Source organism: Octodon degus, unplaced genomic scaffold (genome assembly GCF_000260255.1).
Source record: "Octodon degus isolate 3935 unplaced genomic scaffold, OctDeg1.0 scaffold00053, whole genome shotgun sequence".
In the NCBI taxonomy this organism is placed as follows: domain Eukaryota; kingdom Metazoa; phylum Chordata; class Mammalia; order Rodentia; family Octodontidae; genus Octodon; species Octodon degus.
Window position 1 is genome coordinate 86,025 of NW_004524629.1, and position 24,843 is coordinate 110,867.

A 24,843-nucleotide genomic window follows, 5' to 3' on the forward strand; every position below is an offset into this window, starting at 1 on the left:
GTGTGTGTGTGTGTGTGTGGCCAGCTCAGCCCACCAGAGGGCGCGGCTGGCTGGCATGTGGTGCTGGGGGATCGAACCGCGGTCCCTGTGCTTTGCCGAGCTTGTTCCAAGTAGGTGCTTTAGACCACTGAGCCATCTCTCCAGCCCCACATCTGCATATTTTTAATCCAAACAAAATAATGCTAAATGGTGAAAATAAGGGTACTTACAGAATTTTCAAAGTCCGCCGATCTGTGTACATGTCTTACCTTTCTCTTACGAAGTCTGACTTGGCCATCTGTGGGCTCCTGGGTGGCCAGGGTCTCCTTCATGCATAAACATTGCACATCGTCCTTTGCCTTGTCCTCATGAGGGTCTCTGTTTTGGTGTTGTGAGAATCCACTTTTCTCTGGACCATTTTCAGTTCCACTGGGGCAAGAAGAAGGCGGCTGAAGGCAGTTTCCTAAATCTGCATTTAATACTGGCGATCCATCATCCTTGCAATGAAAGGCCAAAACCTCCTCTTGCAATTCATGGCAAGTGTGTTTTTCATGTTCATCTTTAGGGAAGTCAGATTTCCTTCGTTGTTGAGCAATTACAGCAGACTCAAGTAGCTGTTTCTCAGGCACAATATCCTTCACATTCAAAGAATCAAATGTATTTGCTCTAGGTATATCTTTTGTTTCACTTAAGTTTATATCATCACAAAGCTCCAGGCTTTTATTTATAGTGTCAACAAACTTTCTTTCCCCACTCTCTTCTGCTAGTGCTAAATCAGCCTTACCAGCAATTCCCCGAGAGTTGTAAGCATCACGGCTACTCTCCATGATGGGCACTGTCTTTTCTAAGGAGCCAGCTCCTTCAACACCATGTTGGCCTGAGATTTTCTGCCCTTGAGTAATTAAATTCTGTTTATTATCTGGAAAGCACAGATCAGAATCCGTATCCTCATCAGAAACATGCACTAATGTTTCTGTGCTGGCCTCCAGGGACAGAAACTGATCTTCACCTTCATAGCTGTCATTTTCATTCATTTTCTTTGAAATGTGACCACTGGGCATCCCAGGAAGGTCTCCCAGCTCTGACTCGCGACAGCAGTCTGGCAGTGAAACACACTTCTCCTTGCGGTCCACGCTGAGGGTTGCATCTCTTTCCATATTTGCCTGCAAGTTGTCGGCTACAAGTCCATGACAACATGCTGTGTTATGATCATCAGAATGGAAAGGCTGCTCGGTCTGCCGAGTCACGTGTTCTTCCCAGCTTCTCTTTCTGATAGCTACAGACATGTCATCATAGTTTAACAGCAGACACAGAGGTACATTCCATACGAGGCTAATGTAGATGGAACTTGATGCAAGATTATTTCAAATTCATGAATGGTGAATTTTGTCATTTCAGCACCTATCAAAAAATTTAAAAATATGTAGTTATGGATACATTTCTAAAGTCAAAGTCTATCTTGGAAAAGAAAATACAAAATCTGAGCTATCATGGCAGAGGTAAAAGATTTCATAAGTTTTCCATTTAATAACGTTAACAAAGATTTTAAAGAAATTTAACACAAGAATTATTTTTTCCTTTAATATTTCTGGTCAAAACACATCAGCAATACTATTAAAAGCAGTGAAGGTAATTTATCAAGAAATAAAGATACAAATACTTGGGCCAGCCAGATAGCTCAGTGGATTAAAGTGCCTGCTTAAGCAGACACAGGGGTTGGAGGTTCAATTCCTGGCCTAACATACTGGCCCCATCTACTGGGGCACACTGAGACGGTGATTGAGACTGGGCATGGTGGTGCACGCCTGTAATCCCAGCACTTTGGAAGCTGAAAACAGAATTATTACAAGTCCACTCTGTGTAGTGAGACCCTGTAGACCCTGTAGACTCCCCCCGCACTAAATAAATAAATACTAAGATCCATTAAGAAAATAATTGGATTGTAATATTTAATAAAAATCACAGGAAGAAAGTTGTTGCTCTAGCTAGTCTCTTTTTCCAATTTACTTTTATGAATATAAATTATTAAAGAAATATATTAATTATTTAGTTTAAGTTGAAACAGAGGCCACTAGAGAACTTCTCATGCAACACTTAAGCTATAGAGGCAGCATACACAATGTATTAGTGTACGAAAGAGCTAGCACCAGTCCTATATGACTGAGATATATTTACTCCAGGTATGACTAAAAAACAGAATGATTTAGTTTAGTGCATATTAACAGTCATGATAAGACAGCAAAACATACCACTTACAGAGAGCCTTTTCAGAGATGGATTTGTTCATTTATCCTTTTATTGTTATTGCCAAGCTAGTATTATGGAAGCTTAAAAAATTAAAACACCTGTTCGTGCATCCCACGACTGCTATTCTGAGATAGCAAGCACTAACTAAAGTACAAAAAATAAATAGCCTTTCCACAATTATATATGTAGAAAACAAATCTTTAATCAAGTGAAGTCCTAGGTTTTTAAAAATTTAATTAAGTTTATTGGCACATTTTAGGTACGCATCATGATCCCATTCATCACAAGGAATCTGCACCTGTACCTAATATAATTTGATTCTTATTTCCCCTAATCTCTGTCCTTCAAGTCCTCTTCCCAGAGTTATTTACAAAAGGGTTGGCTCAGATCATCAGTAAAGTTCATTGCTTCCATGGAACTATGAGATTCCACCATCCTCCCTTCTTCCCACATGTCTTTAGTATGTAGAAAATTCTAAATTCCTCATACAGGAATTCAACTATACCATGAAGAAGATGTTAGCATACCAAAAGAATTAAGGCCACTCTTCACAACCTTGAGTCACATTCTCTTTGGCTTCTAAGAAGTTCATTGTATATACTTCTGTGAGAAACTGGCCATTAAAAGTCAGGTAAATAAGAACCCGATGTTTAAAATAAGGCCAAACTACAAACATTCATATTTCCCAGGTGTCAATCCTTTGCCTTCAGTTATTTAAATCCTTAGTGAAAAGAAACGAATGGTACCAGTGTAAAGTCAGTCTTATAAAATCAACTAACGCAATGTCATTGCACAATGAAACCAAAGTACTGGACTGTTCATGAAAAAATCCCATTTGAAGAGTAGTTACTTTTAGTTTTTATTCTGTGCAAGAACTGTCAGCACTTTACATGGATTGGCTTATTGATTTTAGTCATAAACAAGATTAACTGCTGTGCTGATTTTGGGTCATTTCATTCTCGGAAAAGGATTTTTGACCTCACCAAAAATTTCAGACTATTCTGACTAACCGCATGTTGGAAAAGTAAATAGTCCCACCTTATGAAGACTAGTAACATTATGGAATATACTAGAAATTTAGTTCACTGGGCTGACCAAATATCTTTCTGGATACTGTTTGGTTCCCTCAAAGGCCTGTGGCCATCTTTGAAAATGACCATCATTCACATTTTCCATAGAAAGTCTCTGAATTCTGTGTATAAGTCATTATAGTGTGGGAGGCTACAGAAAGTGGAAAAAATGCATAGATGCAGGCCAGAAAATTTCTGCTTTCCTGAGCATATTTAGGTAGTAATAGGGTGGTTCTACGTTAGATGCTTTCTTTTCTTTATTTTTACACAGGGTAGAAGGAACAGGCTAACTTAAGAAATGCCAAGTGGTATTACTGTGTCACCCATAAGCCACATTTACATTTAGGTAGAGTCTGAATTCCAGTTTTATTCTATTTTTTAAAAAAAACTAAGGAAAATATAGAGTTTTACTAACCTTTTTTTGGAAAAGAACATACAACAATTTTTCCCTTAAGACCTTGCAATAATATTAGCTAGCTTACTTTTAATTAGATTGATCTAACTTCAGTCTAATAAGAAGGCAAATGTTTCTATCAGGTCAAAATAAAACAGTTCAAAAATTTCTGAGACAACATACAGTATCTGCAGAAAGAGATTATAAATTAGATTTAGCACAGCACTAATTTTGTCTTCCTTTCTACTCTAAGTTCTCTGAGCATTTTAAAATCATTATTATGCATACATACTATTTTCATTTTATTCATTTGTTTGTTTGCTTATTTATTTATTTTGTCTTTCTGGGACAGAGTCCTGCTATGCAGTTCAGGCTGGCCTTGAGCTCACTTTGTAACCCAGGCAGGCCTCAAACTTACAGTGAACTTTGTCTCAGCCTCCTGAGTGCTGGGATTATAGATATTATTTTTATTCTCAAGAAACAGGGCTGAGGAGATAGCTCAGCAGTCTAAGTGCCTGCCTGGCAAGAGGAAGGACCCAGGTTTGATCCCTGGTACCACATACCACATGCCAGGTGTGCCTGGCTGGCCACTGAAACTAGGCATGGTAACGTTGTAATCCCAGCACTGGGGAGGCTGAGATAGGAGGATCACAATGAGTATTAAGTGAGCAGTGAAATCTTGATTCAAGTAAATATCTAAGTGAAAAAAAATTAAAATTTAAGAAAGGAACAAAATAGACACCAGGGAGATAGCTCAATGGCATAAACACCTGCCAGGCAAACACAAGTTCCTGAATTTGATATAGGTACCCCCCCCCAAAAAAAAAGGAAAAGAAAGAAACAAAATTGCCTTATCATTATGGACAACATCAGTAAAGTTTGAGTGACCTTTTTGTATTCTATATTCTGATAATTTTTTCAAAAATTTCATCTCCATAGACTTTTCTACCTACACATCTATCTCAGTTCTAATTTGTAAGACTGTGACATTTGAAGGCGGAAAATAATCAGTACATACGAGCATTAGATTATTGACAATTACATCTGATCTTACTGGCTTCCTTTTCTAAATTATATGAATTACTTAAAAGACGATCTGTAAGAGGAATTTTTGTAAAATCAAACAAAAAACAAAATAAAACTGATTTTCCTTATGGGTTTTCTCACCAGGATCCTTATTTAAAATTATATGTCAAATTTGATCACTTATTTTGGAAATTACTGTTAAATTTGTTTTCTAAATCATTTTCGTGCAGTTGCATTCAAAATGAGCTCAGTTGCTGAGAATTTAGACGGAGGATCTGGAAAAGTGTAGGTCATTCCCGGGTGATGATTTTGGGAAGTGAATGTCCACGGAGAATTTTCCCTTGTAAAATGCATGCGTTCAAACAGCACTGTATTAATATCACAAAAGACTGCAGGTACTATTAACTATGCAGTGATTCCAGAAAATATCTGTGAAATGCCCAAAGTTCCTTTCTATAATATAATCAAGAAGCATATTGTGAAACTTTAGAAGGCAGAAGGTTAGAACAAGACCCTAAATGTCATCAGAGAGATAGACAAGAGACTCTACTGTAGGAAATGGGAATGAGAATGGCATAGGATTTCTCAGCAGCAACAGTGGAAATATAATGACAATAAACATGGCTTCAGAATGTAAAAAGAGTTTATTATGTCTGCCTTTAAATTATAGGAAGAATCTTATTTAAACCTGTATTGAAAAGCTACAGGAGAGTGCTAATTGGGACTAAAAAAGTAAGAAATGCATGGCATTGGTGACTCAAACATTTCACACAAATGATGAAATAGAAATTCAAGGATGAAATTTGTGTAGTGGGTCTAGTGGGTCATTAGTTCATAGAAATCCAGTATTTCTGTAAGAGATGTCTCTAAGGGAAAAAAAAAAAAAAGAAAAGAAAGGTTATACATGTGATCGCACTGAGGGCAATTGCTCAGAAAGTCTGACAACTTGGATGAAAGACTTAGTGAGAGTCACATAGAAAACCAGGGAAGTTAATTGCTATACGCTGGTTTTGTTATTGTTGTTGTACTGGGGTCTGAGCCACAGGTTCTTACGCATGCTAGGCAAGCACTCTAATACTATATTTCTAGACCTTTTAAATTCCTTTTTTTTTTTTTTTTGAGATAGACTCTCACTAAGTTGCTCAGGCTGGCCTTAAAGTTTTGATCCTCCTGCCTTAGCCTCCTGAGTACCTGGAACTCTAAGCTGAAGATATAGCCACATTCCTTCAGTTCTCCTAGTGTTTCCTTAGATGGCCAGAGTTTTTCTCTTTGTAAAACCTTTTTCTTCCTACTTACTCATTCCGTGTTAAAATTCTAAGTTATGTTCTACACCTACTACCTACTACTTCTTAAATCCTGCATGATAGTTACTGCAGAGCATATAATCAATCGCTGTGAGTACAAGAAATGGTATAAGGGAAACAATCATTTCTTACTTAGAAGTAGATTGCCCTTTCTAAAATGTGCTTTTGAAGAAAAAAAATGCATCTGGCACGTTCTGTTTTGCTGCCAATGGTTGGGTCACTCTGGTGGGGTGGAGGCCAGGGGAATCACAGCTTTCCTAGTGAGCTTTAATCTTAATATATTTTAGCCTCCTCTCAGGGATCCCATTTGTACCTAGTACATGTCCCTAGACACCAAATGAATTAGACAGTGATGGCAGACAAATACGTTAAAAATGTATATTGTCTTTATTTGCAACTTGTGGATCTTTATGGCGTGACTTTGAATCTACAACATCAATATAGAAGAAATCTCTCTCTATTTTTATTTTTTCCAGGCAGAATACAGCCTGTTTCATTCCTATGATACTTAAAAGGTGGAGGATAGTAATTTCAGTCATCCTTATGGAATGCTCCTCTCCACTTCTAGAGCTAAGAAGAAATTGTGGTGTTTTAAGGAGTCACAGTCATACAGGAAATGACCCCATAAGCCCCTTGCATGACAGTGGCAGTAGATAAGGCCCTATCCATGCTACCTTGTCACTCTTGACTTCGAAGTCGCTTGCTGCAACCCAAGGCCACAGGTCTTAGCTTGTTGGTCTTCTTTGACATCTTGGGGCCCTGCATGTTCTCAGGTAGCTACACTGAAATGTCCATAGAAATCCAGTCAGATGTTTAGGCCTAAAGTGAGGTTTCCAAACATGTCTAGGGCTGGCTACTGTAGATCTTCACTCAAAAGTCCATAACCCCTTCCTTCTGAAATTACTGTCCTTAAAACCTTGTCAATATGCTTAGGCCACAGTGCCATAGGAGATCTGCATCACAGGAAGCAGTGTGGAGGCCAAAGAGATAGTGATTTTCTTCGGTTGAGCACACTGGGGAAGCTTTCAGCTGCTCCCAGCTCAATAGCCAATGACTGCTTCACATTGTCAGACTGAAGTAACACCAACAAGATGCTTAGGTACAGCAAGAAAACTTCAAGCAGACAGGACTTTTAAAAATGTCTTTTATGTAAACGCATCAGAAAAACACAAAATATTTTAAAGAAAACATAGTTATCAGAAAACACAACATATTTTTTTGAAAAGGATGAGTCTAGTGAAGATGATCAAATTTTAGGTAAAGATGATTTGTTTTTCTTTAAAATAGCCAATGGTGAAATTTACTCCTCATTAGTTGTTTGTGGAAACCATAGCGCTCAGGTAAACATATTGATTAGTAAACTGTTTAATGACAAATATGTATCATATTGATGCTTCCAAGAGGTAAGGCAGTCTGACAGTCACTGCAAACTTCAGTAAACTATAAAATAAACTATCTATAGCTACCCAGATAGAGTAAGTAGTGTTTTACATTTTCTAAGAGAAACACCCAAGCCTCCTTAGTTTTTCAGAAGAGAATGAAGTAAGCACTTAACTGAAAAATATTTCTTTAACCTTAACCTATTTTGTATATATCTTAGTCCTTTTATAAAATTTGAAGAACATTTTTCATTCTTTGCTCTCAGAATAGAGTTATTCCAGGAATTAAGGCAAATTTGAAAATTAACCCTTTCAATCTAATAGAAGTCTACTATCAGAAAAGAGCAGGGTGTCACAAAATTGTAAGGTATTATTTTGGTGGTGCCCTATTTTTACCTCCAGGTTCCTGAGTAGCATCTAATTATCTTGCAGGGAGGGGTTCAGGTCCTGGCAGTGTTTGACTTACCACCCACTGTACAGCTCTAGGCAACCAATTATAGAGATTCTCCTAACGTTTTCTTAAGCAACCCACTTGTAATTCGAGGAAATTTTGGAACACGTCACAAAATTTTTTGTTATCAATAAGACTTGTCTGAGGATATATGGTTTCCAAAATATCCACACATTATCACAGCCCCAGAAAGCAACTGCCTCATGGCTGTAACATTTCCAGATACCTGTTTTGGGGAGGGTCTCTATGTTCAGTCTTTTAAAAGTTACACAGCCTCCTCAGTAGTAGTGTTCTGTATTATGATGAGCATTTAGGTATTTAGAAACATAGTCTGCCTTCAGTGAGCTCTGCAAATAAATTCATTAGTGAACAATCATTTTTACCTGATAGTTCCTTTCTACACAGTTCTTTATAGTCAAAAGACATTTCTCCTTTACTCTGAGCTTTGTCCAGTTGGAATTTTTCATGCAACAGGAAATAACTTAAATGTTAAAGCTTGGCTCCCCTTCCCCATTTTCCTTTTGGATGGCAAAGGGCTATGACTGAAATATGGCTTTGCCTCATTACAAAAGGGTGTTTCTGTTCCCTAAGAGACATGCGTTATAATGTTTTATCATCATTATAGTGAGATGTGGCTCTGCTTTGAGTGGTCACTTTATTTTTAGCTTTGCTATCATTTCTAAGTACACTCTAACAGTAGAGAGTATTCACTAAGTGTAAATAAAGATACAGCTACAGTGACAAAGCTGCTTGCATAGTAGAATGACAACAGAGGACACAGCTTTTAGTTATTCTATAAGTACAATTTTCACTGGAATCAGAAACAAGAAATTGTTGGGAATTTAGTTGCCTCTGTAAGCTTAGTATATTCCCAGGGGCCAATACTTGCAATTACTTTTGTCTTCTGTGTTTAATGTCTATTATTTTATCATTTTCAAGTGTATTGTAATACAGGGTCTCAGGGTCTCACTACATAGGTGGGGCTCAGTGATTCTCCTGTGTTCAGCCTCCCAAGAGCTGGGATTACAGGTGTGCACCACTATGCCCAGTCTCAATCACTGTCTCAGCGGACCTGGGGGCGGGGCCAGCACAGCATGCGGGGAATCGAACCCCGAACCCCAGATGCTGCGCTCTGCCTAAGCAGGTGCTTTAGTCCACTGAGTTATCTGGCTGGACCTAATTTTGTCATTTTTATCAGCTATGTGCATTTGAGTTTATTTTCAGTGTAGGTACTTATCTATATACCTAAGTATATTCTTTTTTGGCAGGTGGCTCAGCCTGAATTGATCTCAAGACCTTGTACTTTCCAGGAAGGCACTGTGCCTCTGAACTATATTCCTGGCCCTATATACCTAAGTAATATTAAAGAAGGACCCTAGACATTTTTTATAATAATGATAATAGAGAGAGAGAGAGTAACAAATACTGCCATTTAGTAGCATACCAAGTGGCCCAGGTACTGCATTTGGTGTGGCGCTCACACTATCTTTTAGTAAAATACAAGTAGCCAATTTCAGGGGTCCTCAGCCCCTGGGCTAGGAAGAAACATAGCTTTGTGGCCATGGAGGGGCTGAACCCCTTGGCTGAAAGTGAGTGGCGGGCAAACAAGTCAATCAGGCATCCTCTGCGTTTTGAGCTGATTCCCACTGCCGCTGTGACCTCCTGGGCTGTGCCTCCTGTAGGGGCAGCGGTGCCATTACATCCTGCTCAGGGCCTGAGCCCTACTGTGACTCACAGTGGTGAGAGGAGCCTAGGTTAGGCTCTCCTGGTCAGGATCTAGTCCTGAAAGCATCCATCCTCTCCAAACCCTGTCCTTGGAAAAATGGGCTTCTACCATGGAACTGTTCACTGGTGTCAAATGGCTGGGCAATCACTGTGCTGTGATAGAAATGTTACCATTGCCCTCATTTAAAAGGGGGATCACTGGGAAAACTGAGTAGCTATATTAATGTCAAGCACCTTTTGGTGGGCAGCAATTACACATTGGTGTGTGAAAGACATCTGACTTTTTTTTATCTGGTGATTTAATTATCTAAAATCTGTGCCTCAGTTTTCTCACATCTGTAATAGGAATAATGAAAACTCTGCCGGAAAAATAATGACAATGAGTTAAAATGCAAACAAACTGATAACATGCATTGAGGTTTTACCTCTAGGCACATTGGAAGCATGCGCTTCCCGCTAAGTGATGCCACAAGAGTGATGTTGGTGCTGGTGATGGCGATACTGACAGAATGGGAAGTGCCCTCGAGGCTGTGAGCCATGCTGCAGATCCTGTGGCTGGGCATGAGCTGGACTGGCCCTTTGCTTGCCCACATTATTTCAGTATAGCTGTGATTAGACCAAAGTGTGAAGCGTGATGATTCAAATGAGAAGATTAAATAGCAAAGGTGAATTCCAAGCCAGGCTTTGGCTCTGCCCATGAGTTTTCAATGTACATACCACCCCACTTAAATGGTGGCAGAATCAGTGTACTCTGCCCTCACTGGCCTCGTGTAACTTTTAATGTGGTACTCTTCTTGGAAAGTCCCACTTTTGGTCCTAACAGACTTGTAATGCCATTTTGTAAGAGTGTCGTTAACCTCTGGCCTCAACCTCTGACGACGTCTCCAATCACTCATTTTTCTTCCCCTTTCACAATTATTATTCTATCATCACAGGATGTCTGGGGAATAAAATGAAAGCTCCTTTCTCACTTACTTCCACCCCCTGGCTCTGATTTGCTTGCTCTCCTATCCATTCCTCACTCATTTGCTTGCAAACAGGTATTGACAATTGCTAATCTTAGATACTTTTCTAATTTGGAGGGATAGAAGAAACATGAACTAAGGTTCTAAACTTGTTCTTAGAACTTCTATTTCATTTCTATTAGCAAACCTAATTGTCTCTTTGAACTATTTGCAGTATGCTGATAAAATCCTTTGCTATTAACCTAAAGAAGACCAAGGGCCAGGGCATAGCTGAAAGACTGGGGGATAGCTCAGAGGCGTAAGTGCCTGCCTGGAAAGCTCAAGGTCCCGAGTTCGATCCCTGTACTGAAAAAGAAAAAACAATTTAAAAAACCCAAGAATAATAGTCTCACATATTCATACAAACAGCAACACACTGTTTTCCACTCATATCTCAGTTGAGCAGCACGTACTATGCTGAGAATGTGTATATTACCTTTCAGGTTTTGCATCTGAGGTCTATTTTAAGGTTTTCTAATTCACTTTCATATATTTTATAACCCACTGAATCAAAATCAAATGTTACTTTTGTTAACTAATCTTTAAGGTCTTAGCTTCTCTTATTTTACTTAATTTCCTTAATAACTAATCCTATATATTTCATAAAACTGTAAGGTAACCAGCACTTTAATGTCAAAATAGAACCATAACAACAGAATCCCACTCTAAAGCACATGGAGCGTTGTGCTTATCAGTAAACCTGTTTGGAGTAAATTGTGTTGTAAGTGATTTATTCTTATATATAGTTATTGACATTTCTTTATTTTAATATTGAAGTCCTTCATTCTTACTTGGAACTTTGCTACTATGATGGTTTCTAAAGTGTTACTTTCATTGTAAGATGGTACTGACACCATTTCATTCATTTTCCAAGAAGAAGCAAAATCAAAATGCAAATTATACATTTTAGACTCATTTTAAGCATTTAATTTATACATAAAATTAAACCATGTTTTAAGAATTTACAGCAAGGTAGGAAGCATGGAAAAAAGTCTTTTTAAAAAATTATGATGTCATTAAGGAAAAAAAAAAAACTAAAATGAGATGCTGCCTTTAACTCACTCCACTAGCAATCACCCAGGCAGTTTATAGACTGGCTCTTTACAATAGCTAATCCTCATTCTGTTAGTGTAGTTTTGATGTCACTGGAAAGAACTGTCGAACAGTGTTTTAAGTCAGAAACTCAATCTGATTCATGAAAATAGCAAAAAACAGCAACCAAAACAAAAACAGCCCAATGACATACTTTCTAAACAAAGAGCATCTACAAGCAAAGAGCATTTTATAAGAAAGTAGTGTTTCTATATAGATCGCAGCCTATATTGTCATAGGTGATGTACAACACACGAATCAGACTAGTCTCCTATTTTCACTACACTAACATTTATTAAGGTTCTATAAAATAATCTTTATGCTGCAATTAAAAGACTTTGTAGAAAGGTCAGAGTAGATATGTGACTCAAAGAATAAAATAATTAAAAATATGGAGCAGAAAGGAAGATGAAATGTCTGGGTTTAATTGGTCTAGAAATATACACTAATGTTTTTATGTGTCCTCTTAGGCATTTATATTTCCACTGAAGAAAAGAAAATACACAGAACTAGGAATAGGGTAAAGCAATAGACATTTAGGTTAGAGAAAACAAAGCTTGTCTGGATACAAAAGATCTTTAGACCAATTCTAATGGCAGTTGTAAAATTATGTCTGAAAATCACTTGGTTGGAATACCTTTTCGTGATATAAATTGAATACAAGGTTATGGTATAGAAAAGCTCTCTTCTAGACCTATTTTTAGAAGCACTAGTTTAAAATTAATGGAATATAAAGTTTGATTTTCTTGGCATAAGCACAAAATGTAACAAAATAGTTTCAATATAAGTTATTCCTTTATAGTATTTGTTTTAAGGCATAATAAAGTTTTCAAGGAAAAGTTTTGCATTTGAACAAATTTCATTGTGTAGTAATGTTTTTTCTTTTAATAATATTTTTTCCAAATAAATAATACTTAGGAGGCTTTAAAAATTTTTAGAAAAGGAATTCCAGTTCTCTTTCTGCAAAGTAGCCTTCTATTAAATTTGATCATACCTCATTATACATAATTATTTGGTAGAATATACTATCTATAAGTATGTAAAGTTTCAATCAGGGCACCGTGGTTCCACTGTCATGTCTTTTAGTGGCCAGTGGAGTGACTTTGGACGGGTCATTTTTGAATGCTATTCCTCATTTTCCTTGTTGCCAAACTTAAGAGTGTCAAAAGTCATGAGCTCATACGTTCTTTCCCTGATTTCTATTCAGGAATTTTCTTAAGGTCATTATTTAGATAAGTCAGAATTATTATTATTGTTTTTGCAGTGTTTTAGAGATTGCACTACCAGAGCTTTGCCCATGGTAGCAAGTATTCTATCACTGAACTACAATGCAGCCTTGGATTTTCGCTTTTAAGACTTCAAAAATAGTTCCCTTATATATTAAGTCTTAAATCATTAGCAAATAAGTCATCAGTGCACATTATTGTAGTATACAAATTAAGAACAGATTAGCTACTATGGTAAATGGTCACCTTGTACTATGGAAAAGCTTCTAATTAAAACTATTACTTTATTTCTTATGATCTGTCAAAATTGCTCTCCATATTTTATTTAGTATGTTCTGTGTTTATCTAGTAGATTTTTTCATGAATATTTTCCCCTTTACATATTATTTCTAAAAAATAATATTTTTCATTCCAAGTATTCACAAATATAGCAGTATACTATGCAATACAAGCCAATACAGTCTCAATCATTACTCAGTTTCTTTCCTTATAGATTGAATATTTAAATATTAAGACAGTTTAAATAGATTTTAATTCAAGAGAAACATGTGACTACATGAAGGATGAACATATGGTCAGTTTCCATATGATTGTACTGATTTTGGCTGCTTCAAAATAATAATCAGTGTCCAACCAGTAGTGGTTGTCATTTACTTAAATAACTCCAAATATCCAAACAATTTACTACCAACTGTATCCAACTCTGATATTTAAATTTCTGAGATTAAGTGCTAGTTAGTACAGAAATAATTTCTGAAAGTTTATGTTTAATTTTTAAGATGGACATTGGTGAAAGAGTTTGGGAAAATATTGAAGAATCCAATCTTCCTAGGTTTAAATCAGGCACAAAAATACTCTTTGGAGATTTATTAAGAAAAAGTCACACTAGTGCTCCCTCCTCTTCTTGGCAAAAGCAGCAGAGCAGGAGGAATGCACTCACACCTCATACTTTCATGTGAGAAGATGCATTTGCTTCATATTATGCCATCTAATAGGAAAGTAGTCCTCACAGATCTAGTAATAAACGAGTTAGGGATAACAAGGGATCAAAGTAAAATGTCACTATTGGAGGAAAAGAGTCAAATCTTTAAGGGTCATAGTTCAGGGATGACATTTTTGCTGAGAGGATTTCACTCAGTTTTCTGCTTAAGGTTTTCTCTCCTGATCACAGGATCCAGGGCTGAGCCCTGGGAGCCACCAAGTGAGCGCGAGATGCGGTCCTGATTCTCACACTCTGCTTTTCCACAGATCCCTCAAAACATAAAGAAGCCCAGGGCTCTTACCTAGACTCCTAGGATGAGCTGCAGCGCCAGGCACGACACGGTTCAGAACTCAGGCTAGGAGAGAAGTCCGTCCTGTTCGCTTCTCCAGCACAGAAGTTCACATTTTGCAGTTGAAATCATGACTCTGTGCTAAGCAGTTTTATGCAGAGTGTGAGCCTAACAAAAACGCCCTCCGCAGCTGGAGGCAGCCTCAGCTAAAGCCGGATTCTGTCAAGGCGTTCCCAGTGACTTCTGTCTACTAAATTCAGACTGATGTTTTGCGAAAGGGGCCTCCACAACCAGGCCCAGATTGCCTGGAAAGTATTTCCTGCCTCTGAGAAGTGTGCATGTGAGAAAGACTGGGAAGCAGAGGGGAGGGGGAGAGAGCTGAGCAGCCTGGGCATTTCAGGAGTTCTGATTTTACCCAGAACTGAAGTGAGTTTGTCAGAGCTCTTGAGGTGATTAGCTAGAGAGCCATAAAGTCTTAGAGCTTTTTCTATCCCACACTGCTTATGAGAAAAGGGAGGGGAGAGGAAAAGAGAGAAAGAAAAGCTGAGTTCCCTATGCTTTTCCACTGTATTAGATATATATATACATATACACAGCTTACTTAAAATACCTTTGCCAACTCTCATTTCAAAAGACTTTCTAGCACAGCAAGATGAATTTAGAGTTTCAATATCATTATTATTCTAAACATTCTAAACCTCTAAAAATATTAGTTAAAATTGAAAATCCTGTAGGATTACATGTTGTACCTGAAAAAATCTGTAAAATCCAGAGAATCCAGTACGTTGAATGTTTTCTTCCAGTTCTCTCTGATCCCAGGAATTCGTCACAGAACCAAGTAGTTCAGTTTGTGTTACAGCGTATGCTGCATTACCTCTAGCCAGAATTCTCCAGAGTTACACAAATCCAGTGCTGGAAAAGTAGAAGACAGACTCCATCTTGATCATATTAGAGTCCTGCTGACATTAAACACTTGCAACTGCTTCTATCTAGCTTGACCGAGTCTCTGAATCACATCTCTAAAGCGGCTCATGGTATCTGTATCCTGGTCCGACACAAATTTTGTGAACTAGCATCTGTTTATCTTTGCTGCTTTCTTGTGCTTCCACTGAATGACTTCCTCCTAGCTGCTCCAGGCTGGGAACTTGGACTACCATTTGGTTTTGATTAAAACCAGACAGCTAACTCTGGAGAATTTAGGGAATAAGCTAATGGAAACTGCAAGTATGGCTTTAATTAGTGCATCAATTAATAATAGATGTTAGCTTGTCTTACAATAAGATGTCCCAAACACAAATGCTCAAGTCACTTCAGGAAAGAGTTTGTACAATTCTCTCTCCTTTATGAGCCAGAATTCTCTGTAGGGAAAGTGGAAAGAAAGAAGAGGCATGTGGCCTTGGGACATCCAGGTTGTGGAGAGGCCAGTGGGGTGGCTTCATTGTTTATAAGAGAGCGGTAGGAAACAGCATCTCTGAGTTTAATTATCTTGTTTGGTTCAAATTGCTCAGTGAAGTCTCCCTTCAAGATTAGAAACCAGAATTAAATTTATATGCATATATATTTATATTTATTTCATTTCTCCAAGGAAAACATTGAAATGGAATGGAATGAGAATTGAGATAACCGCTTTCCTAAAATAACTTGCGTATCTTTATCTCTGCCTTTAGTCCTGCTATACGGTGACTGCTCAACATTGTCCCAGCACCCTCCCTCCCAACGCTTTTTGAGTCTCCTCAAGAATTCTGTACCCTCACCCACCTCCTCTCCCATATAATTAACTTTGTTTCTGTTTGTACTGGCCTGACGAAATTACAAAACCCTACTCACATACATTTATAAAATGCCTTTTAAGATATCTCAACATTCTTATTAGTTTTTCCTTAACAGTCTCTTTTTTCTAAACAAATAAGAGTTCATGTTTTCTTATTAGAAGGATTACTTTCCAAATCTTTAATCACTGTTATTATTTTTTCATCTTCAACTGCTTAACTCCAAACAAATCTCAGAACTTACATTCTCGTAAAGGTTTTTACCAAATATGCACAAAAAGATAAATAATGAGATAACTTCTTAAAAACTTAGTATCCTGTCAGGCACATAGAAAGGGATTAGCATATCTGTCCCTTTTCTATTTGTAATTCTAAATAGCTCATTCCTTAAATGCTTGCCAATGACTCTAGAATAGAGCAGACAATAAAATGCAGTATGGGGGCAGTTGAGAGTTCTAGCCAGAGTATCAGGATGTGAGTCCCACCCTAAAACAAGCACCTTGACTCCTTTCAAGGTACTTCACCTAGATCTGACTCACTTTTTGCCTTTGTAGCTAAGGCTTTTCCAAGTTTGAGACAGTAATCCATGTAAAGCCATTAGGCTTTATGACTGGTAGCTAGAATTGTTTTGACTATTTAAATTATGGTTTTTATCTTTATAGTTCTATTTTGGACAGTGTTTGTAGAATATAACTACTGTCTGCTTATCAATTATCTATTAATCTTCAAGTTAAATGTGTATTTGGGATATTGTATGAGTGAAACACTTTCATATTCTTTGGGAGGGAAAGAATAGCAGAAATATTAAAAGTTATTTTATTTATTTGTTTTTATGTATTTGATACGGGGTCTCACTGTGCAGCTGAGACTTGTAGTGATCCCCTTGTTTTCAGCCTCCCCAGTGCTGGGACGACAGATGTGCACCACCACGCCAGGACTTGATCTCGGGCTCAGCACTCCCTGGGGCAGTGTCAGACTAACATGCAGGACCAGGGATTGAACCCTGGCCTCTGGCCTTGCCAAAGCAGGCACTTAGTGTGCTGAGCTGTCTCACTGGCCCTTAAAAGTTATTTTAAAGATCAGTATTTTTCACATATTATTCTCTAAAATTCTAATCAGTTGGCTATGGTACATATGATTAGCTGGTAGACTGACTATTATAGTTTGTACAATGATTTCTCATGAATTTTTAGGAAATTTAAATGTGTATTTTCTTTGCAGATATATTCAGTGACTAATGTCATTCAGTACCCTTTGTACAAGCAACATCTACTCTGGCCCACAGGTCTATCATTGTATAAAGCATATATATATATATATATATATATATATATATATATATATATATATATATATATACATACATATACATGTATATAGATGTAAAATAGTATTTTAGTTTTTTATGAATTGGATAGGAAGCATCAGTATTGACATTCACCATAAGTTTTTGTTCTTTCCATTTTTAGGAATAGTTAATTTCAGAGTTTAATGCATTTGAAATTAATTGTTAGAAAAAATGCCTGTAAAACACTTAAAAAACATCCACACGTGTACCTAACATTTTGTCTGTAGAAATTAATCTTCAAAAACACCTCTAACAAGTTTAAAAGAAGATAATTGACAGGATTTTGAGATACATTTTTCAATAATTTCTCAATAAGTTTTGCTTTCTTCAAATAAGCTCATTTTACATTCATGAAGGTAGAAGAAAAAATACAGCCTTTTATTATTTGATAAATGTTGGGTACAGTATTACTTTTTAATCAATTTTGTTAAAATTTTAATACTTTTGCTAATCATTTAGAATTCATCTAGAAGCATTTACTAAAAACATTTAAATTTAATATTAAATTAATGATGATAGAAAATTATGTAAGTACTTTAAAACCATTTATATTTGCTTTTACATTATTTTAGTTATTTTCTCCCTGCATTGAAATTTATTACATTCCAAAACTAGTGTAAAGAGAAAATATCTTTATCTTGGTAAATTTAAAATTGTTTTAAAAACAAGCTTAAGAAATAGAAAAACGGGAGGGGAGATGGCTCCATAGAATAATCGCTTCTCTGGCAAGCGCAAGGACCTGAGTGCAATCCCCAGTTCCACCAAAAAAAAAAAAAAAAAGATAGTAAAACAAAGATCGGGGTTCGATCCCCAGCTTGCCGTGCTAACCCCACCCCCAGGGTGCACTGAGACGGTGATTGAAACTGGGTGTGGTGGTGCGCGCCTGTAATCCCAGCACTTGGGAGGCTGAAAACATGGAGAATCACTACGAGTCCGATCTGTGCAGTGAGGCTCTGTAGACCCTGTAGACCCTGTCCTAAATTAAAAAAAAAAAAAAAAATAGAAGAAAGCCTGTCTACGTTTACATGGATATACACATACATGTATGTATGCTCATATGTACAGATACACACACACACACATATATGTTAGAGGACATATGGTTTACAAAGCGGTAACTCCTTTTCATTCTGAGTTGGGCGAGGGTACCTATCTTGGTCATTTCTTCTTGCTTGGACAAAGCACAGGGACCCACAAAGTAAAGAGAAGTTTATTTTGGTTCAAGTTTTCTAGAGGTTTCTGTCCACAGTCAGCCGGTCAGTGCTCATTTCATATTAGCCACCAATCCAAGAGGAAGGGAGAAGGCAGGGCGGGAGATCTGCCCTGAGGAAGGAAGGAGGGGAGAGTTCTAGTAGGCAACCTTGGGTGTATGATGGCGAACAGGTGAGGTTGTGTCTAGTAAGTTGTCTTAGTGACTTTTTACTCATTGCTGGGACAAATACCTGAAACTCAAAATGAAGGAAGGAAAGGTTTATTTAGCTCAGAGTTTTTGGAGGTTTCAGTTCATACTCTACTGGCTCCAAGGCAAACTGCAGCAGTTCATGTGACAGAAAACAATGAAGAGCAGAGGAGGAGCAGCAGCTGCGGCGTCCCTCAAGCCTCTCTCTTTCTTCTACACTGACTGCGAAGACTAGATTGGAGCTCCTCCAAAGTGGCCCAGCTGCAAAGAAGACTGGGACTTCTCCATGGAACTGGCACAGGGCAGCCAGGCAGCATTCCTCAACTCCTTCATATACACTTTTTGTGCTGAGTCACTCTGTAGTGGCCCACAGCCCTAAGGTGGAACCAAGTGCACCCTAGTGCCAGCCCAATAGGATCCCAGGGTGGAATCAGTCGCGCTCCAGCTTGGGGCAAGGCCCCCATGCCCGGAACTCACAGAACTGATTCAGATTCAGCCAAGTTCACACAGTGTATTAGAAGTATTTTGGCTTTGACTCAGTGAAAAGCAGAGTCCAGGCAACATTTGGGAAGAAAAATGGTAAGATCTAGTTCACATTTTAATAGGGTATGCTAGGTGCTGTATTAATGGGAAGAAGGAAATTACAGGCCCAAATATACATTTAGGGGTCATCATAATGGTTAAGGTCAGATGGGGGATGATGGCTCAGATGGAAGTAATGTGAGAGGTGAGATTTGAACCTTTTGTTGTGGGCAGTTGTTGCATTTCAAGCCATGAGTATTTTTGGAGGAACTGAATTTTTTGTGTAAACAAAAGCAATTATCAGGAAAACTTCTTAACCTGACATGGTGCCATATGCTTGTAATCCCAATACTCAGGAGGCTGAGACAGGAGGGTTAGTGAGTTCACTGCCAGCCTGTACTATCTAGTAAGTTTCAGACCAGCCATAATTACACAGTGTGAGTCTGTCTCAGAAAACAAAACAAAATAGAACAAAGTTAAACAACTGCAAAATCTTCCAAAGCAACTGAAAGATGGAGTTATCATCAACAAAAAAAGTAAAGCCTAGAGATGAAGCTAGTCTTGTGTGTTAGAGACCATATTAGTTTGGGACAAATTGCCTTTGATCTGTCTATTAGGCATTCTTAAGAGAAAAAGTAAAGTGGCAGTTGGATGTGTGAGTTGAAGTTGAGAAGAGAGGTCTTGGACATAAACACAGCCTTTCCCATTTGGGACTTAAAATATTAGGCTAGATGAGATCACTATGAAAGTGGATGTAATTAGAGTAACTGAGAATGAAGAACGGATTGGCCATTGAATTTAATAAAGCAGAAGTTACTGTTGATGATGACAGAAACAAGTTCATAGAATCATATGGAGTAAAACCTGACCAACATGATTTAAAAGAGAAATCTAGGACATAAATTCAAAGTACAAGTAGTGTCAAACTTTTGTAAGGTCTACATATAAAGATGAGCAAACAAATGGCAACTGTTTGTGATTATAAGATGTTTTATTAGGATTGAAGAACATACTATGTTTGCACAATTTTAGTTTGTTTTCATTTTAAATAGATATATTTTCCTATAGATGGAGAAGGTGAAGATGATGTGGGAAAGAGTAGAAAACACTACTAAAAAACACATCGGGTGCTTTTGACATTTCTCATTGTATATTAAGAGATTTATTGAGCTGTATCTAGCACACAATATGCACATGTTAAACAGTACAGTATGGTTATATATATACACATATATATGCATATGCTCACCACAAACAAAATTCATAATGTACAGGTTTGTCCTGCCTAGCTGTCATCTGGCCCTCCTGTTCTTTTCATCCCCTGTGCTTCAGGCAACACTTTATCTGCTTAATGTCACTGAAGATTAATTTTTATTTTTTAAAATTTTATGTACATGAAACCACATGCAACATTTTTTCTGATTTGTTTCATTTGCTATAATTATTTCGAGCTCACTCATGTTGCTGTAATAGTTCATTGTTTTTCTACGTCAGTTGTATTCTACTACAGGAACATAATACAACGTATTTGTTCATCTGTTCATGGATATTTGAGACAAATGAGCTAGGACAAACTCGTCTCACCATTGCACATAAAGTGCTATCAACAGCCATATGCAAGTCTTCACATGAAAATATTCTTTAATTTCCTTGCATATCATTTACTCAGAAGTAAACAATAGGATCATTTGTAAACATGTTTCTTTGAACTTTTTAGAAAGTTCAAACTATTTTCCAAAGTAGTTGTATCGTTTTATATTTCCACAAGTAACTTCCAAGGAATTTTCTTCTTTTGTATTCTTGTCAACACTTGGTATTGTCAGCTTTTTAACCTTAGCCATTCAAATGGATATGCAATCATACATCATTGTAGTTTTAATTTGTGTTTCTTAATAGTTAACAACATGAAAGATCTGTTCATGTGATTATTTGTCATTAGTATATCTTTGATGAAAAATGCCTGTTTAAATATTTTGTTGACTTTTGAAATTTGATCAAAGTCCAGAAAATTGCAGTGCTTACCACTGCTCTATCATGTACATCTGAAGGGAATCCTTCATACGTAAATTGGAGACGTATATTTAAGGAATTCATAGACTCATTGAATTCTTAGTGTGTATTTTTTATAATAGAGATCGCTGTCATGTTACCCACTTTCAGCTCCATGTGCTGGAAGTGCAGTTATTTGTATTAGCCAAAACTTTGACAATTGGCCACAGCCCAATTTTGTGTGAATATATGAGAGCATATACCTGCATGAGCATCAGGTAAAAGTTACAATTTTCCTGACAGAGTTTTCGGTCTGCACGGAGATGGGATGTTAACTATTACAAACAAATGATACAACTAGAAAAGAAATACCATAAAAAGTTCTTCCTGAAACCATGAAAAAATTCAGTATCCTGTTCAATATTGAATTAGACATGTTTGTGTCACACAGTATCACATCTAAAGTCTGGTAATAATTTTTTTCATGGGAATAACACACTCATATTCTTTCATGACTGTCAATGACCAAGTTTTAGTGTGAAACCTCAATTTAAAATAAAAAAGTGAGCATTGAGTATAAGAAATAAAAATTTGAAATCTTTAAGGTTTTCAAGAAGTTACATATGACATTATAAGTTGAAAAAAAGTATTTTAGGTAGAAAGTAGCAAAAGATTTGCCAAAGTGGGCATGGGAGTTCAGGCCTGTAATCCCAGCAAGGCTGAGGGAAGAGGATCAAATTATACTCACTTGGATAATTTGGCAGTTTAGTGAGACCCTGTCTCAAAAAAAATAAACAAATGAAAAATAAAACAAAACAAGGACTGTTAAGTTATTCTTTTCACTGTGGTTCAATGAGAAGGCCCTGGTTTAATTCTTAATCCTGAGGAAAAAGACTCACCCAAAATTCAAATGTTAGAAAAATAGTTTCAAAGACTGTGTGTGTGTCTTCATAGGGAGGTAGAATTTGACTAACAAAATAATCTAATTGTAGAATAAGATATAGCAGAATTTCTACTACTTGCATTAGTTAGTTTTGGGTCCAAGTAGAGAGTTGATTATGGTTGTCACGTTCTTATGCAGACAAATAAATTGCAGTAATACAGTAGGTATTTTATTTGGGGCCTTACTGAGCTGAAAAATTTTTAATGACCTAAAACAATATTTTGACTACTGAGTAAAATATGCAAGCTATCAAAAATGCAGACATCTGACTTTAAAGTCTAGGATAAAAGCAAAATACATATAACGTCAATCTGAGCAACAGGTCAAGTGAATTAGGAGACAGAATCCCCATGGCTGGTTTCCTTGGGTGGTACTATGGTGAAACCAATCTGATAGTATCGAGTTCTTACACCACTAGGATGTTTATTATATGTCTGAATAACTATATTAAGATAATTATTTTCTTCTAGATCAGAAGACAATAATAAAGATACTGAATTGCTCAGGAAGAGAGAAGCCAATGAATGCATGAGACATAAGCAAAAGGAGTAGGTGAATGACAAGTAATACTTTTCTTTAAAAGTGTGTCAAGTATTTTTGTTAATATTAAGCTAATTTTTCAAATTCTGGTTAGAAAAATATGTAGATCAATGAAGTAGCAAGTATTTTTGAACACCTACTCTATTGAAGGCACGGGGTTGTCAGATACTTCAAAGAAAATTGTATTAATAATTTTCAATCTGAGATTTTTATAATTATGGGAACATGCACAGCATTGATATCTAATGTTTCATATTAAGTAAAGGTCATTTTGAAACTTTCCTTCAAATCCTTGTTATTTTAATACCTAACTCTAGTATTTGCTTTTTGGAAAATACCTTACCAGAGTGATCAAACTTATATTTAGTTATTTTGTTCTCTGTATTCTGTTAAAACCTTATTTACAATGCAGGTATGGTGGCACATGCCTATAATCCCAGGACTAGGGAGCTCAAGCCCAATCTGAACTACACAGGAAGACTATATCTCAAAGAATAAAAACCAAACAAATAAACAAAAAGCTTTACTTACAAATTTGTTCAAACGTGACTTGTGCTTGGGAGGGAGAATTGCTACAGGTTTATCTTCAACAGAAGACTGATCTTGTCTACTAAGAAATGTCATTTCCTGCAACTGATGTAGAACTTCAGGATGGAAGAAGGCAAATAGATTTTTATAAAGCAACACCTAATTTGCCCAACAAATAAAACTAGTTTAGTCCTAGGAATCATCAGGGATGGCACTGACATATTTCTAGCTTATGCCGTATTACAAATATTTATTGCTGTCCTACATACAAAGTTGAGTCACATTGTCCTCTCTCATTGCAAGTTCAAGGTGATGTCTGACAATTCCATTACTGATGGTACAAAGTTAAGAGTTGTGGAAAGAAGAGATGAAAGGCTATCAGAAAATTGCATTTCTGTAATATTTTCACGATGTGTTTTTTCTATTTCTCTACTTGGAAGAGCAGCAATTTCGGTTAGTGTGGGCTCTGGAGGATGGCTGGAGGAGGAGGAGATAAGAAGAACAAGGGATTCATCACAAGTGGAGCAGATATAATAATTTTTTGGGTGGGGGGCTGTAAGCAGTGAGTGAAGCATGATGACACCTGAGGGATTAAACACAAAAGTGAAAATACAAGGATTATCTTTGCAACCTTCGGTAGTGGCCGTGCAGCGTACTACTTAGCGTCCCCTCATTTCAGGCTTACATGCTTCTGCCTAGCCCTCTGTAACACTTGCCTACCAGACTTCTGGTGCATCTATTAATACATCCATTTTGAAAGAGGAAATAGAAGCATGAGATAATGCAGAAAAAATCTTAGTGCTGAATTCTGAAAATTCCTTGAAATGCAAACCACAAAAGGAAATACCAAGTTGCTTCTCTAAGAGATGGAGGAAATTTGTAGGACAAGATCGTCACTTTCTGGTTTTTGCTTTCATTCTTTGAAGACGTTTCTGTGTCTCTTGGCTCCATATGTGTATGTGTGTGTGTATGTGTGTGGGTGAATGGATGTTTCCAGATATGTGGAGCATAACCATGAGCCAGACCACAGGTCTGTGAGTCAAACTTTCAGCCTGCGTGTGTCTTAGACTGTGAAGCTCTGGGCGTAGCCTAACAGAACCTGGCAGGTTGTCTGAATAGTTCTGTCACCACTTGAACCAGATTGTAGTAAATCACATGACATATTGTTCCAATTTTACATTAGCACTCATATTTTAATAAAAAGAAAGAATGTGTTCTATCAAGATTTTTGAATACAAAGCAAATCTTGTTTCGATCCAAACTATTATGACATTCAATATTGGAGTTACATTATGTAGCTTACTAAGTTAAAAAAATCTTTACAAATATTTTTGCATGTGCAATGGAGTGAATTTGGCTCCTTCCAAAATTCATATGTTGAAACCTTAACCCCTCTGTGATGGTATCTACAGGAGGCACCTTTTGGAGATTAATAGGATTAGATGAAGTTAGAAAGGTGAGTCCTTGCCAATGGGACTCTAATAAAAAGAGGATGAGACAACAGAGCTTTATTCTGCCATGTCAGAACAAAGTCAACAGTGGGGAAGGTGGCAGCTACTGGCAAGGAAGCAGTTCTTCACCAAAAGACACCACGTCATCAGCCCTGTGATCTTGACTTTTTCAACCTTCAGAACTGT

At 37.1% G+C, this 24,843-nt stretch overlaps 1 pseudogene; it reads right to left on the bottom strand.

Annotated features, from left to right (window-relative positions):
* Positions 1-248: 248 nt before the first annotated feature.
* On the bottom strand, positions 249-14,992 carry LOC101590467 (annotated as a pseudogene).
* Positions 14,993-24,843: the final 9,851 nt, after the last annotated feature.